Source organism: Mercenaria mercenaria, chromosome 12, assembly GCF_021730395.1.
Source record: "Mercenaria mercenaria strain notata chromosome 12, MADL_Memer_1, whole genome shotgun sequence".
NCBI classification, from domain to species: domain Eukaryota; kingdom Metazoa; phylum Mollusca; class Bivalvia; order Venerida; family Veneridae; genus Mercenaria; species Mercenaria mercenaria.
The window spans coordinates 68,905,411-68,919,761 of record NC_069372.1 but is presented as its reverse complement, the minus strand read 5'-3'; the positions used below and the strand labels follow the sequence as shown (position 1 = coordinate 68,919,761).

Below are 14,351 nucleotides of genomic sequence, written 5' to 3'. Positions count from 1 at the left end.
TTGATGATATCTAGGTCAAGTTCAAAACAGGGTCACGTAACTTTGAAAACTAGGTCAATAGGTCAAATAATAGAAAAACCTTGTGACCTCTCTAGAGGCCATATTTTTCAATGGATCTTCATGAAAATTGGTCAGAATTTTTATCTTGATGATATCTAGATCAAATTCAAAACTGGGTCACATGAGCTTAAAAACTAGGTCACTATGCCAAGTAATAGAAAAAACGACGTCATACTCAAAACTGGGTCATGTGGGAACAGGTGAGTGATTCAGGACCATCATGGTCCTCTTGTTCTTAAGAACACATCAAGAATGTTTTAAGAATTTAATATTCTTAAACTGCTCATAAAATGTTCATCATTTGTTTCAAGATTTTTTCTTTAATTCTATAGGTATAATGACATTCATGAAAAAATCTTAATTCATTCTTAAACAAGTTCATGAATATTTCAAGGGTTTCATGAATCTGTCAATAATGCTTGATATCTTCATGAAGTAGATCAAATGACACTTCATGCATAAAACTTCATGAAGTCAGATTAAAAAGTGATCCAGAATAGTTCATGAATAATTCATAATGGTGATGAAAAATTCATGATTTCATGAATTCCATTTCGCCAGGGTATAGCCCATGATGTAGTATAATATATGCATGAAAGGCTTAAAAGTGTATGAAGCATATATCTAAAAAAAAACTTGACCTAAAGACACGAAGGAATGTATTCCAGCCTTTAAATTTATACACCTGGGATCTGCAAGACCGCAATAGTTAAGGAGCTTGGCTTTTAATGCATTAAAGGTCTTTCAGTTTATGTCACTTGTAACTCAAAATTATTGACCATTGGTAGGGTATAAAGAATAGGGATACAATGACATGTTCCTCATAGTAAGAGTTATTTGGTTCAATTCACCTATGAAGAGCTGGGGGACCATGTCATCCTCATTATTAAGAGTTATGTTGTTCCCTAACTTTGGGATCAATTGTCATCCCCATTATGTAAGAGTTATTGTCATTCCCTAAGGTAGGGATTAGTTGTCATCCTCATTATGTAAGAGTTATGTCATTCCCGAAGGTTGGGATCATGTCATCCTAATTATGTAAGAGTAATGTCATTACCTAAGGTTGGGATCATGTCATCCTCATTATGTAAGAGTTATTGTCATTCCCTAAGGCTGGGATCATGTCATCCTCATTATGTAAGAGTTCTGTCATTCCCTAAGGTTGGGATCATGTCATCCTCATTATGTAATAGTTATTGTCATTCCCTAAGGCTGGGATCATGTCATCCTCATTATGTAAGAGTTATGTCATTCCCTAAGGTTGGGATCATGTCATCCTCATTATGTAAGAGTTATGTCATTACCTAAGGTTGGGATCATGTCATCCTCATTATGTAAGAGTCATTATCATTCCCTAAGGCTGGGATCATGTCATCCTCATTATGTAAGAGTAATGTTGTTCCCTAAGTTTGGGATCATGTCATCCCCATTATGTAAGAGTTATTGTCATTCCCTAAGGTAGGGATCAATTGTCATCCTCATTATGTAAGAGTTATGTCATTCCCTAAGGTTGGGATCATGTCATCCTCATTATGTAAGAGTAATGTCATTCCGTAAGGTTGGGATCAATTGTCATCCTCATTATGTAAGAGTTCTGTCATTCCCTAAGGTTGGGATCAATTGTCATCCTCATTGTGTAAGAGTTCTGTCATTCCCTTAGGTTGGGATCATGTCATCCTCATTATGTAAGAGTCCTGTCATTCCCTAAGGTTGGGATCATGTCATCCTCATTATGTAGGAGTTATGTGATTCCCTAAGGTTGGGATCATTCATCCTCTCATGTAAGAGTTATGTTATCTCTCATGTGAGAAGCATACCAAACCCTGAGGAAGGAAGCATGTTTTTCTTTCATCCTGTAGAAATCATGTCATTCTGCCATCATGTAAGAATCATGTCATTCTGTCATCATGTAGGAATCTTGTTTCTCTGCCAACATGTAAGAATCATGTCTTTCTGCCCTCATCATGTAAGAATCATGTCATTCTGTCACCATTAGGAATCATGTCTTCCTGTCATCATGTAGGAATCATGTCATTCTGTCATCATGTAGGAATCATGTCTTTCTGTCATCATGTAGGAATTGTGTCATTCTGTCATCATGTAGGTATCATGTCATTCTGTCATCATGTAAGAATTGTGTCATTCTGTCATCATGTAGGAATCGTGTAGACCTCTAAGGTGAGAGTTCTGTTATTCTCTCTGGTTGTAGTTACATTATCTATTCTCTTGTGTAGGAGTTAAGTTATCTCATCTGGTATAAGAATAAGTTGTTCTCTTGTATAGTTATATGCCATTTTATTGCTTTGTCCCATCTTGCAAAGGCATTATATATATTACACTGATCAGGTCAGATAGAATTGTGTGATATCCAATCAATAAACATAATGTTGTAATGATAAGGTATGGTTTTAGCTCACCTGAGCACTTTAACTGTGCTCATAGCAAGCTTTTAGAATTGTTGGATGTCTGTCATACTGATTTTTCTTTTTTAAAAACACTGAGCATCTGTATTTATAAAGCAGTCTGAATCTTAGTCTGAGACAACATAAGATATAGCCATTAGATCTAGTTCAAAATTGATTATATGCAAAATTGGGTTTAAGTTTAGGAGTAATGGCCCTTAATTCATTAGTATTCATATTTGAACATGACACTGAATTCATTTAAAAACTTTCATTTCTTTGCAAAGTGATTATCATATCTTCACAGAAGTCAGGTCAGAGTCAAGTTCGATTATGGATCAAACTGGTCATAAAAGCAGGTTCAGAGTTAATGCACTTGATTTATAAAAGAAATTCGGTATTTCACAAACATTTTGCACTGTAATGTGACCTTCATTTCTTCATCACTCTTGATTATACTTTAAGTTACATTCTGCACCTTGACATACCAAAGAAATAGCATAAGATCATTTATCTGGGAAAAGTATAACTAAACCTGGACTCCACGTATGGAAATGAAAATCATTTTATGAATATACATGGAAACAATGTTACTATCTTTCTAAAGATGAAATATGATATTAGAAAGATCCCTTTAATCATGAACAGAATTATCTCAAAAACAAGTACACAGACCTATTGCTTTTATTTCACTTGTTGCTGATCATTATGTTTATTTATGACTGTGAAAAGTTTCATTAATATTAACTTGTAGAATTCGTAGAAGAAATTCTATTTTCTAATATGTTATAAGAATTGTGATTTTCCCCTAGACTGCAATTATAAAAACTTGCTTGAGGTCCAGATTATGCAACCAATCCAGCAAAAAAAACAAAAAAAACAAGCTCATGTCCCTATCTTTTAACTTGAAGAAATTTTATATGCTCAAAAGGATGTATTATGTTATGACGCCGGGTGTCCGTCCGACCGTTAGCAATTTTGTGTCCGCTCTTTAACTCTCGAACCGATTGAAGGATTTCAAAGAAACTTGACACAAATGTTCACCACATTGAGACGACGTGATGAGCACATGTTTTGGGTGGCTCTCTTCAAGGTCAAGGTCACACTTAGGGGTCAAAGGTCATATGACTTTGTTTCGTGTCCACTCTGTAACTCTTGAACTGCTTAAAGGATTTTTATATGCCGAAGGGAGGTATCATGTTAAACTTAACACAAATGTTCATCACATCGAGATGATGTGCAGAGCGCATGTTTCGGATGGCTTGCTTCAAGGTCAAAGGTCATACGTTCGGGCATATATTGCTCCGCATTGCGGTGCTCTTGTTAAAATATATTCTGAAGTTTGGAAAAATCTATAGCGTTCAAGTCAGCCACTACATAGACCAGCAACCAGACTTATAACAAAGATGTTTCTACTCATCTTCCCTTTTCTGTCTAGTTCCATTTCATAGTGATAAAAGCCAGTCTATTCTAGAGATTTTCTAAGAGGACTGATGTTAAAATTATCATATATTATTATGATATTTAAAATAGGATATAGACTGTTTCAGTTCACTACATAAAATCATAAAAATATAAAAAAGATATATCACAGTCTAGGAGCAAGTCTAACCTCTACACATTGCAGAAAGTTTTGATCTAACTTTAAGGTGTGAATACCAGTATGTGAAATTTGATTTTAGGTAAAGTCAGACGACTTAGCCTGCACTTAAATTATGTGGTCTTCTTGTTAATGATAACTCTGATAGGCATTTTGTCAAAATTATGGTCCTTTTTGTACTTAGAAAATTTGAGTTTCTAAGTTAAAATTTTTGTTTAGGTCCACTTTTTCTCAAAAACTATAAGAGCTACTGCTTTGAAACTTTGCACACTTGTTTATCATCATAAGTTGACTGTGTAGGCCACGAACCATAACTCTGATTTGCATTTTATGAGAATTATGGCCCTTTTTAAACTTAGAAAATTTGAGTTTCTTGGTTAAATTTTTTGTTTAGGTCCACTTTTTCTCAAAAACTATAAGAGCTACAGCTTTGAAACTTTACACACGTTTTTCCATCATTAGTTTACTATGTAAGCCAAGAACCATAACTCAAAAATGCTATATTCCTCTAGTACCTTGATTTTATACTTGTCATAATAGTATTTAGACATAATGTTACTGGCGCGAAGATTTAAAGGTTGATGAAACAAACTTATAATAGTTTTTGTAAATTGTATTCTAAGTCATTAAGAAAGGTGCACATGTGTTTGTTGTTTTGGTATCACTTACATAAAACTGTAATATACCTTGTTGTATATGATTATATGAGCCGTGCCATGGGAAAATCAACATAGTGGGTATGCGACCAGCATGGATCCAGACCAGCCTGCGCATCCGCGCAGTCTGGTCAGGATCCATGCTGTTCGCTAATAGTTTCTCCAATTCCAATAGGCTTTAAAAGCGAACAGCATGGAGCCTGACCAGACTGCGCGGATGCGCAGGCTGGTCTGGATCCATGCTGGTCGCATACCCACTATGTTGATTTTCTCATGGCACGGCTCATATTTGCTTATGTTGGAAATTCCCCAGATTTGCTGTATAAGTGAGGTCAGGCTATTTATTGCTGAGGATTCAAGTGAGCCATATAGGACTGCCTTTGCCTTCTTGTTTTTTATGTTCCATATGGCTGCTACAAGTTTTGTTATGAACATATAATATATTAATTTCTTGTTAAATCCTATTTTTGATAGTTGTTTTCTGCAACATATGTCATAGGTTTGAATATTGATTAACACAGTAGAAAGTTTATTGAACCCATACATCTAACCTTTCTGGGAGAGTCAAAATGTGGTCTTTATTGGGAGGTGGTCTTTATTCACAGGTTAAAATACACTGTAAATGTTAAAATGGGATACAAAACATGTGGTCTTTAAAGCAAGGTGGTCTCTGTTCAGAGGTGGTCTTTAACACAGGTTTGATTGTATTCGGACAGCTTTTTCATTTGTTTTAAAAAAAAAACATAAAAATTTAAAGCCTCATGGAACTTTAAAACCGTTAAAATCCCCAAAAGAAACCAGACTTTCCTTGGTCACGTTGAAGTTTGGTTGGGATTTTATGTATAGTCATAGACAATGGAGGGAATCAAATGAGATGTGCGCACATCACCACTGGCATCTTCAATGTTCAAAATCTAGCTTTGCGCACAAATTTTCCCCACATCGAATTCCAACGACTGTGTACAAGGAAAAAAGAGAAGGCTAAACCATGTGGATTAGCATTTGATCCCCTTCAATTTTGATTTGATATAATTTTCGAATATGGACCAGTTATATGTTCAAAATTATTGTAAAGATAAAAGTCTATCACTGTTACTGTATTTAGAGTCCCATCAGCAGTTGTCAAGTTAATTAATATTCATCCAGAGAAAAAGTGTGACAGACCGAGAGTCAAAAAGATTTATTAATTTAAATGCTGATATAGGTGATTCATAAACAAAACTTTCTATAACAAAGTCAACATTTTAATGAATGTTTGAACAAATGAACTGTCTTTGCTAAACAGGGTTCTACATGTGCAATTGAATATGTAAGAATATGTTGTTGTTTTTTGTGAAAAGCAGTGCCCAGAATTTTTACTCACTCGGATATTTATTGAAATAAAGAAGGAAATCTGACAGGTATGCACAATTAATAATATAAAATCACAACCATTCTACTAATTCCAGAAATCTTGGCATAAAGAAGCTTGAATTCTATGAGGGTCCCTACAGTATTGTTTATTCCTTTGTTATATCAAATTTTGATCAGAAACCTCAGAAGACCTTTCTTTGACTGCTATGTAATTGTTTTGATTTATAGATATGAAATTGTTGTAAAATTAAATCCATCCCACTAAATACCCTTGAGGAAGACCTATAATTGAATACTTTTTGTTTATCTTTATTTTTTTTTTATACAGTTATACCTGCAGGCACTTTGTTAATCATGCATGATCTATTTTCTTCGCTTTACACATGCATTAAAGGATCATGTGCATTACCAAGACACATAATTATATTTGACACTTTTAAAGGTACTGGTCTCCAGTTCGAAAACAAAAAATAGTTATTTTTTAGCTCACCCTTGCACGAAGTGCTCAAAGGTGAGCTTTTGTGATCATCCTGTGTCCGTCGTCAGTCGTCCGTTGTCAACAATTTGATTGTTTACACTCTACAGGTCACAATTTTGGTCTAATCTTAATGAAACTTGGACAGAATGTTACCCTCAATAAAATCTTGGACGAGTTCGATATTGGGTCATGTAGGGTCAAAAAATAGGTCACTAGGTCAAATCAAAGGAAAAGCTTGTTAACACTTGAGAGGTCACAAGTTTGGCCCAATCTTAATGAAAATTGGTCAGAATGTTACCCTCAATAAAATCTTAGGTGAGTTCAATATTGGGTCATATAGGATCAAAAATTAGGTCACTAGGTCAAATCAAAGGAAAAGCTTGTTAACACTCTAGAGGTCACAAGTTTGGCCCAATCTTAATGAAACTTGGTCAGAGTGTTACCCTCAATAAAATCTTAGATGAGTTTGATATTGGATCATCTGGGATCAAAAACTAGGTCACCAGATCAAATCAAAGAAAAAGCTTGTTAATACTGTAGAGGCCACATTTATTACTGTATCTTCATGAAATTTGGTCAGAATGTTAATCTTAATGACGTCAAGCTCCAGGTTGAATCTGGGTCAAGTAGGATCAAAAACTAGGTCACCAGTTCAAATCAAAGGAAAAGCTAGTTAACACTCTAGAGGCCACATTCATGACCATATCTTAATGAAACTTGGTCAGAATGTTAATCTTGATGATATATAGGTCAAGGTCAAATCTGGGTCAGGTGGGGTCAAAAACTTGGTCACTAGGTCAAATCAAAGGAAAAGCTTGTTAACACTCTAGAGGCCACATTTATGACTGTATCTTCATGAAACTTAGTCAGAATGTTAATCTTGATGATCTTTAGGTAAAGTTCGAATCAGGGTCATGTGGGTTTAAAAACTAGGTCACCGGGTCAGATCAAAGGAAAAGCTTGTTAACACTATAGGTTACAATTTTGGCCCAATCTTAATGAAACTTTTTCAGAGTGTTACCCTCAATAAAATCTTGGATGAGTTTGACATTGGGTCATCTGGGGTCAAAAACTAGGTCACCAGGTCAAATCAAAGGAAAAGCTTGTTTACACTGTAGAGGCCACATTTATGACTGTTTCTTCATGAAACTTGGTCAGAATTTTAATCTTGATGATCTCAAGGTCCAGTTTGAATCTGGGTCATGTAGGGTCAAAAACTAGGTCACCAGGTCAAATCAAAGAAAAGGCTAGTTAACACACTAGACGCCACATTTATGACCATATCTTAATGAAATTTGGTCAGAATGTTAATCTTGATGATTCCTAGGTCAGGTGAGCGATACAGGGCCTTCATGGCCCTCTTGTTTAGGTATCTGGAAATTAATCCTGTATTTCTTAACTTGCTACTGACAAACTATATATGTTACGGCTACTCATGAGAATTAGTTGTTTTTACTACTTTTTACCATGAAAATCGAAAAGCACTTGTAACACATTGCCTCAATTATAGATATCTATATTTAACTGCATTGAACACTGAATCCTCTATAGCGGTATTGGTAGCGACAGTGGAAAACTTCTTTATTGCCGCAGTGGTCCGGGTTTGATTCCCCACGCATTCATCTTTTTTTTCTTGATTGGCATTTTTAAAATAGTTTAGAAACAAAAACTCATATTCTAATGTTCATAATATGACCAAACTTCATTTTTAGAGAAAGATAATTTTTTAGCCAAAGTCGGGAGGTCAGTGCCCTTAAAAGGTCATCTAAATTGTTAGACTTCTTAACCCTTATCATGCTGGATACATTTGATTCGCAGCCTTTGCGACCAGTGCAGATCATGATCAGACTGCACATTTAGCAGTCTGATCAAGATCTGCACTGTTTGCCATTCAGTCAGTATCTTTTAGGAAAGCATCCCTTTTAACAGTTAATGGTACTGTCCAAATTGAATGAATGATAAGTTCAATATAGAAATTTAGCAGGGTAAGGGTTAAGGTTCATACAAATTTCTTATCTTTAAAGGTCCATTACTAAGGGAAAGTGAGTTGGCAATTTTTTTCATAGCCAGTGCATAGACTTCTGCAAGACACTAAATAATGAAGATTGGCAGGTCAAAATTTACAGAAGGTCTTTGGAACTCAAAGAAATGTATGTGTATTATGTTGAAATTTCAATGAATCGACAGAATGACCCCCCAGGTCTTTTTAACTTTCTTCATACTTCATAGAAAAATAATTGTACATATACTGCGATTTATTTCGAATTTTTACATACCAACTTTCATTTTCCAATAAAATGAAATAGTTTCTGTGCTTTTTAAAAGAAATTAAAATGTTCACTTTCCTTAGTATTGGACCTTTAAAAAAGCCAAAAAGGATCTTGCCAGTCTCTAATACTTGACAATGTATAGGGTTATGCAAATCTCTGTCATCTCTAAAGTGTCCTGTAGATATCTAAAGGGTGATGCAAATCTTTAAAGGGTCATGCAAATATCTGATACCATTTCATGAAGATCTCTAATATGCTAAAGGTTCATGCAAATATCTGACAACCGTAATTGGTCATTTAGATGACCTTTTAAGGGCACTGACCTCCTGAATTTGGCTAAAAAATTATCTTTCTCTAAAAATGAAGTTTGGTCATATTATAAACATTAGAATATGTGGTGGACGGATAGCTCAGTGGTTTGCACACTGGCCTTCCAATCTGAGGTCGGGGGTTCGGTCCCCGGCAGCTACTCGGGAATTTTCAGAAACGCTTTCAGTGTTTCCCACCCAACTAGAGGTGTACTGGTCAGGAACCCAGGCAATCCTTGCGTGTATCAGTGCTATACACTTGGCACGTTAAAGAACCAGGCTGTCTATTCGAAACGAGCTAGGCTAAGTTAGCCGGACAAGCCTATATCTGATTCTGATCTCTGTCATGGGGGCTTTGTCTCACTCTGTCCCTCTGGTCAGATCCTTCTGTGTCTGTACTAGTAGAGGATGAATTATGCGCCCTGCATATGTGGCTGCATTTGAACTATGTAAAGCGCCTTTGAACGTGAAATTGATCATGAAAAGGGTGCTATATAAATCTGGTATAATATATATATATATATATATATATATATATAATATATATATATATATATATATATATATATATATATATATTCTAGTCACTGGTACTGTAGGTGAACATTTATGTAAATCTCTGACACCATTAAATGGACAAGCAAATTTCTTACACCATTAGGCTTGTCTCTACATAGCCATGCAAAAAGAAAAATGGTATAAACATTTTAGGGAGCACATTTTGTAACTGGTTTTTCTTCATGAAACATGGTCAAAATAGTTGTCACACAACTTGTATGGGCATAATATCTCGGTTCCTTTCGAAAACTGGTCAGATCCCATCATGGGTTCCAGAGTTGTGGCCCCTTAAAGGGCCAAAATTTGCTATTTTTAGCTCATCTGATTTTTTGAAAAAAAATGATGAGTTATTGTCATCACTTGAGCGGTTGTCGGCGTCGGCGTCGGCGTCGGCGTCTGCGTCGGCGTTGCCTGGATAAGTTTTATGTTTAGTCAGCTTTTCACCTAAACTATCAAAGCTATTGCTTTGAAAACTTGGAAGACTTTTCACCATCATAAGCTGACCCATGTATGCAAGAACTAACTCCATCTTGCTTTTTGCAAGATTTATGGCCCCTTTTGTACTTAGAAAATGTCAGATTTTCTTGGTTAAGTTTTATTTTAGGTCAACTTTTCTCCTAAACTGTCAAAGCTATTGCTTTGAAACTTGGAATACTTGTTCACCATCATAAGCAGACCCTGTACATCAAGAAACATAACTCCATCTTGCTTTTTGCAAGAATTATTGCCCTTATTTGGACTTAGAAAATCAGATTTACTTGGTTAAGTTTTATGTTTAGGTCATTTTATCCTAAACTATCAAAGCTATTGCTTTAAAACTTGCAGCACTTGTTCACCCATCATAAGCTGACCCTGTACAGCAAGAACATAACTCATCCTGCTTTTGGCAAGATTATGGCCCTTTTGGACTTAGAAAAATATCAATTTCTTGTTAAGTTTTATGTTTAGTGCAACTTTTTCCATTAAACTGTCAAAGCTATTGCTTTGAAACTGCAACACTTGTTCACCATCATAAGCACCCTGTACAGCAAGCATACATAACACCATCCTGCATTTTTGCAATAATTATTGCCCCTTTTGGACTTAGAATACATTTTCTTGGTTGAGTATTATGTTTAAGGCAACTTTCTCATAAAACAATCAAAGCTATTGCTTTAAAACTTGCAACAGTTTTTTCACAATCATAAGTGACACTGTACATCAAGAAACATAACTCTAATCCTGGCTTTTGCAAGAATGATGGCCCTTTTTAGACTTAGAAAATCATGGGTAGGACAACATTTCTATTATACAAAAAAAATCAGATGAGCGTCAGCACCCGCAAGGCGGTGCTCTTGTTAACTTGTGAACATGATAGAGACCACATTTTGCAATTAACTTTCATCAGACTTGCACACAACTTGTATTGGCATACTATCTTGGTTCCTTTCGAAAACTGGCCAGATCCCAGCATGGGTTACAGAGTAATGTCCCCTTAAAGGGCCAAAATTTGCTATTATGGCTTTTGCAGCCATATAGAGAATTCATTTATGGTTTGATTTGATACAAACTTGCAAAATATCTTCAACAACAATAAATCTTGGATTCCATGATGAATCTGTCAGTTCCAATCATAGGTTCTGGATTTACGGCCCCTGATTGACCCCTGAAAGAGCCAAAATTTGTTAATTTTTACCTTGTGAACACGATTGAAGTGACATTTTATATTTGATTTTAACCACACTTACACACAACTTAAGTCACAATAAGATCTTGATTCCTTTCGAAAACCGGCCAGATTCAATCATGTGTTCTAGAGTTACTGTCCCTTTCAGGGGGGCAAAATTTCCTATTTTGGCCCTTTCAGCCATATAGAGGTTTCATTTATGCTTTGATTTGATACAGACTTGCACAGAATGATTACTTGATGATCTCTAGGCCTGATCAAACTGGTCATGTGGGTCAAAACTAGGTCATCCAGTCAAATCAAAGGAAAGCTTGTTTACAACCTAGAGGCCACATTTTTTGACCCTATCTTCATGAAACTTGGTCAGAATGTTTATCTTGATGATTTCTAGGCCAAGTTTGAAACTGGGTCATATGGGGTCAAAATCTAGGTCACCCGGTGAAATCAAATGAAAAACATGTTAACACTTGAGGCCACATTTATGACCTTATTGTCATGAAACTTGGTCAGAATGTTTATCTTGATGATTCCTAGCCCAAGTTCGAAACTGGGTCATATGGGGTCAAAAATTAGGTCACCCTGTCAAATCAAAGGAAAGGCTTGTTAACACTCTTGTTCATTTGATGTGCATGGAACTTGGTCAGAATGTTTGTATGCACGAAATATCAGATAAATTTTATCTGGGTCATTTGGGGTCAAAAACTAGGTCACCAGGTAAAATCAAAGAATAACCTTGTTAACACCCTAGGGGGCAGATTTTTAATTCTATCTTCATAAAGCTTGGTCAGAATGTTTGTTATCATGAAGTCCTGGGTGATTTCAAATCTGGGTCAGATGGGGTCAAAAACTAGGTCACTAGGCCAAATCAAAGGAAAAGCTTGTATACACTCGAGAGGCAACCTTTTTTGCTCCAGTTTTCCCGAAACTTTGCCAGGATGTTTGTTTTTAGCTCACCTGTCACATAGTGACAAGGTGAGCTTTTGTGATCACCCTTCGTCCGTCGTCCGTGCGTGCGTCAACAATTTCTTGTCTGCACGATAGTGGTTTCATTTATGATTTTATTTTAACCAAACTTGCACACAACTTGTGTCACCATAAGTTCACTGTTCCTTTCTTGAACTGGCAAGATCCCATTATGGGTTCCAGAGTTATGGCCCCTGAAAGGGCCAAAATAAGCTATTTTGACCTTGTCTGCACAATAGCAGCTTTATTTATGATTTGATTTTTACCAAACTGGCACACAACTTGTATCACCATAAGATCTTCGTTCCTTTCTTGAACTGGCGAGATTCCATTATGGGTACCAGAGGTATGGCCCCTGAAAGGGCCAGAATTAGCTATTTTGACCTTGTCTGCACAATATATAGCAGCTTCATTTATGATTTTATTTTAACCAAACTTGCACACAACTTGTATCACCATAAGATCTTGGTTCCTTTCTTGAACTGGCGAGATCCCATTATGGGTTCCAGAGTTATGGCCCCTGAAAGGGCCAGAATTAGCTATTTTGACCTTGTCTGCACAATAGCAGCTTCATTTATGACTTGAATTTAATCAGACTTGCACAAAACTTGTGTCACCATAAGATCTCGGTTCCTTTCTTGAACCGGCCAGATCCCATAATGTTTACACTGTTATGGTGTGTTACTCAGGTGAGCGACCAAGGGCCATCTTGGCCCTTTTGTTAACAAATTTCAATTGTTATCTTGAATAATCTTTACCATGACCTTAACTCACCTAGTTTTTTTGTCTTTGAAGCTTTAGCAAAGAAATTAGTTCAAGCAAGCAACTAAACTCAGGTGAGCGATATAAGGCCATTATGGCCCTCTTGTTTCCATATGCCTATAATTGTCAATTAGGTCCTCAGTAGGTCCTCAGCTAGAGAACTGTAAATTATGTGAAGGTGTTAAAAGATGCTTGAAAGACTATAAATGTATGTTAAGAGTGAAAGTTTTCATTATATTATATAATTATATTCCTTTATAAATTATTGGAATTTATGTTTCCTGTTGTCAGATATTCCCATTGTATCAGAGTCACCTTTAAAGCATTCTGAAATGTCTGATTAGACAAAGGAAGCTGAAATGACAACATTCTAAATGTTTAAAAATCTCTTTTTTTCTGATTGTATAATTTTGTCAAATTATTGATTGTTAACACAAGCTCATTGACAATATGTACAATTTTCTGCTCGGTGACAGTAGTAAATATTTTTTAAATTACGAGATACGCATGATATCATGTTCCGCATTTCATTGGTCATTGAATTTCAATGAGACTTAAGATCTTCAAGTACCAGTGTAAGGCAGATGAGTATATTGTTTAAGTTGTTGATTTAGATATTTGTAACCTGAGATTGGTCATGTGGTGTATAGACAGATATAGTTCATTTTGCAAACAAACTGCAGGTTTAACAGTTAAAAAGTTATTATTGGGAGTTTAAGGTGTTGGGAGTTAAATCATATTTTATCTAAGGTTTGTATGATATATATGTTAAAATGCAATGTGTAAATGGCAAACTTGTTGCGAAATGTAGTTCAAGGGCATATAATATTTATGGTGTATTTATAGATTAAGATCATTATATTCCTTAAACAATGTGTGTTGTCAAAAGTCATAAATCAGTAATATGTCAGAAGTTTTCTGTGTCACCAACTTAATTTAAATCAGTAGATAGATTTTCTAGTTATTTAACTACTATTATTTAAATGAGTTTATACTGTTTTGAGCTTGACAGTTCAGTGAATAAGGAGGGCTATATAATTTGTCCTAATGAAGTTTTGTGAAATGCTTCTTAATTTGATTTACAATATTCATAATTTTCCCTAGCACTGGCGTCTTCAACTAACTTCTACTCCCTGTTCTTCATCCCAGATCCCCACCCCTTACACAACACACACCACTAAACACAAGATAAATATTTTTTATGTTACTCATACTAATTGTTGCTTAGTTTCCCTCATACCCCACAATGTCATGTCTTCACCTATTGGCTTGCCC

General features: G+C 35.6%; 1 protein-coding gene across 9 annotated transcripts in view; it reads left to right on the top strand.

Moving 5' to 3' along the window:
* LOC123533706 (uncharacterized) overlaps positions 1 to 14,351 on the top strand; it is a 363,176-nt gene that overhangs the window by 101,548 nt on the left and 247,277 nt on the right. The window contains exon 1 of one of the 9 annotated variants that reach the window (XM_045315492.2): positions 13,647 to 13,826. The exons of the other annotated variants lie outside the window; for them this stretch is intronic. The gene's annotated coding sequence lies outside the window, so the exon portion shown is untranslated. Of the gene's footprint in view, positions 1 to 13,646; positions 13,827 to 14,351 lie in introns of those variants that run through there. 9 annotated transcript variants of the gene reach the window in all.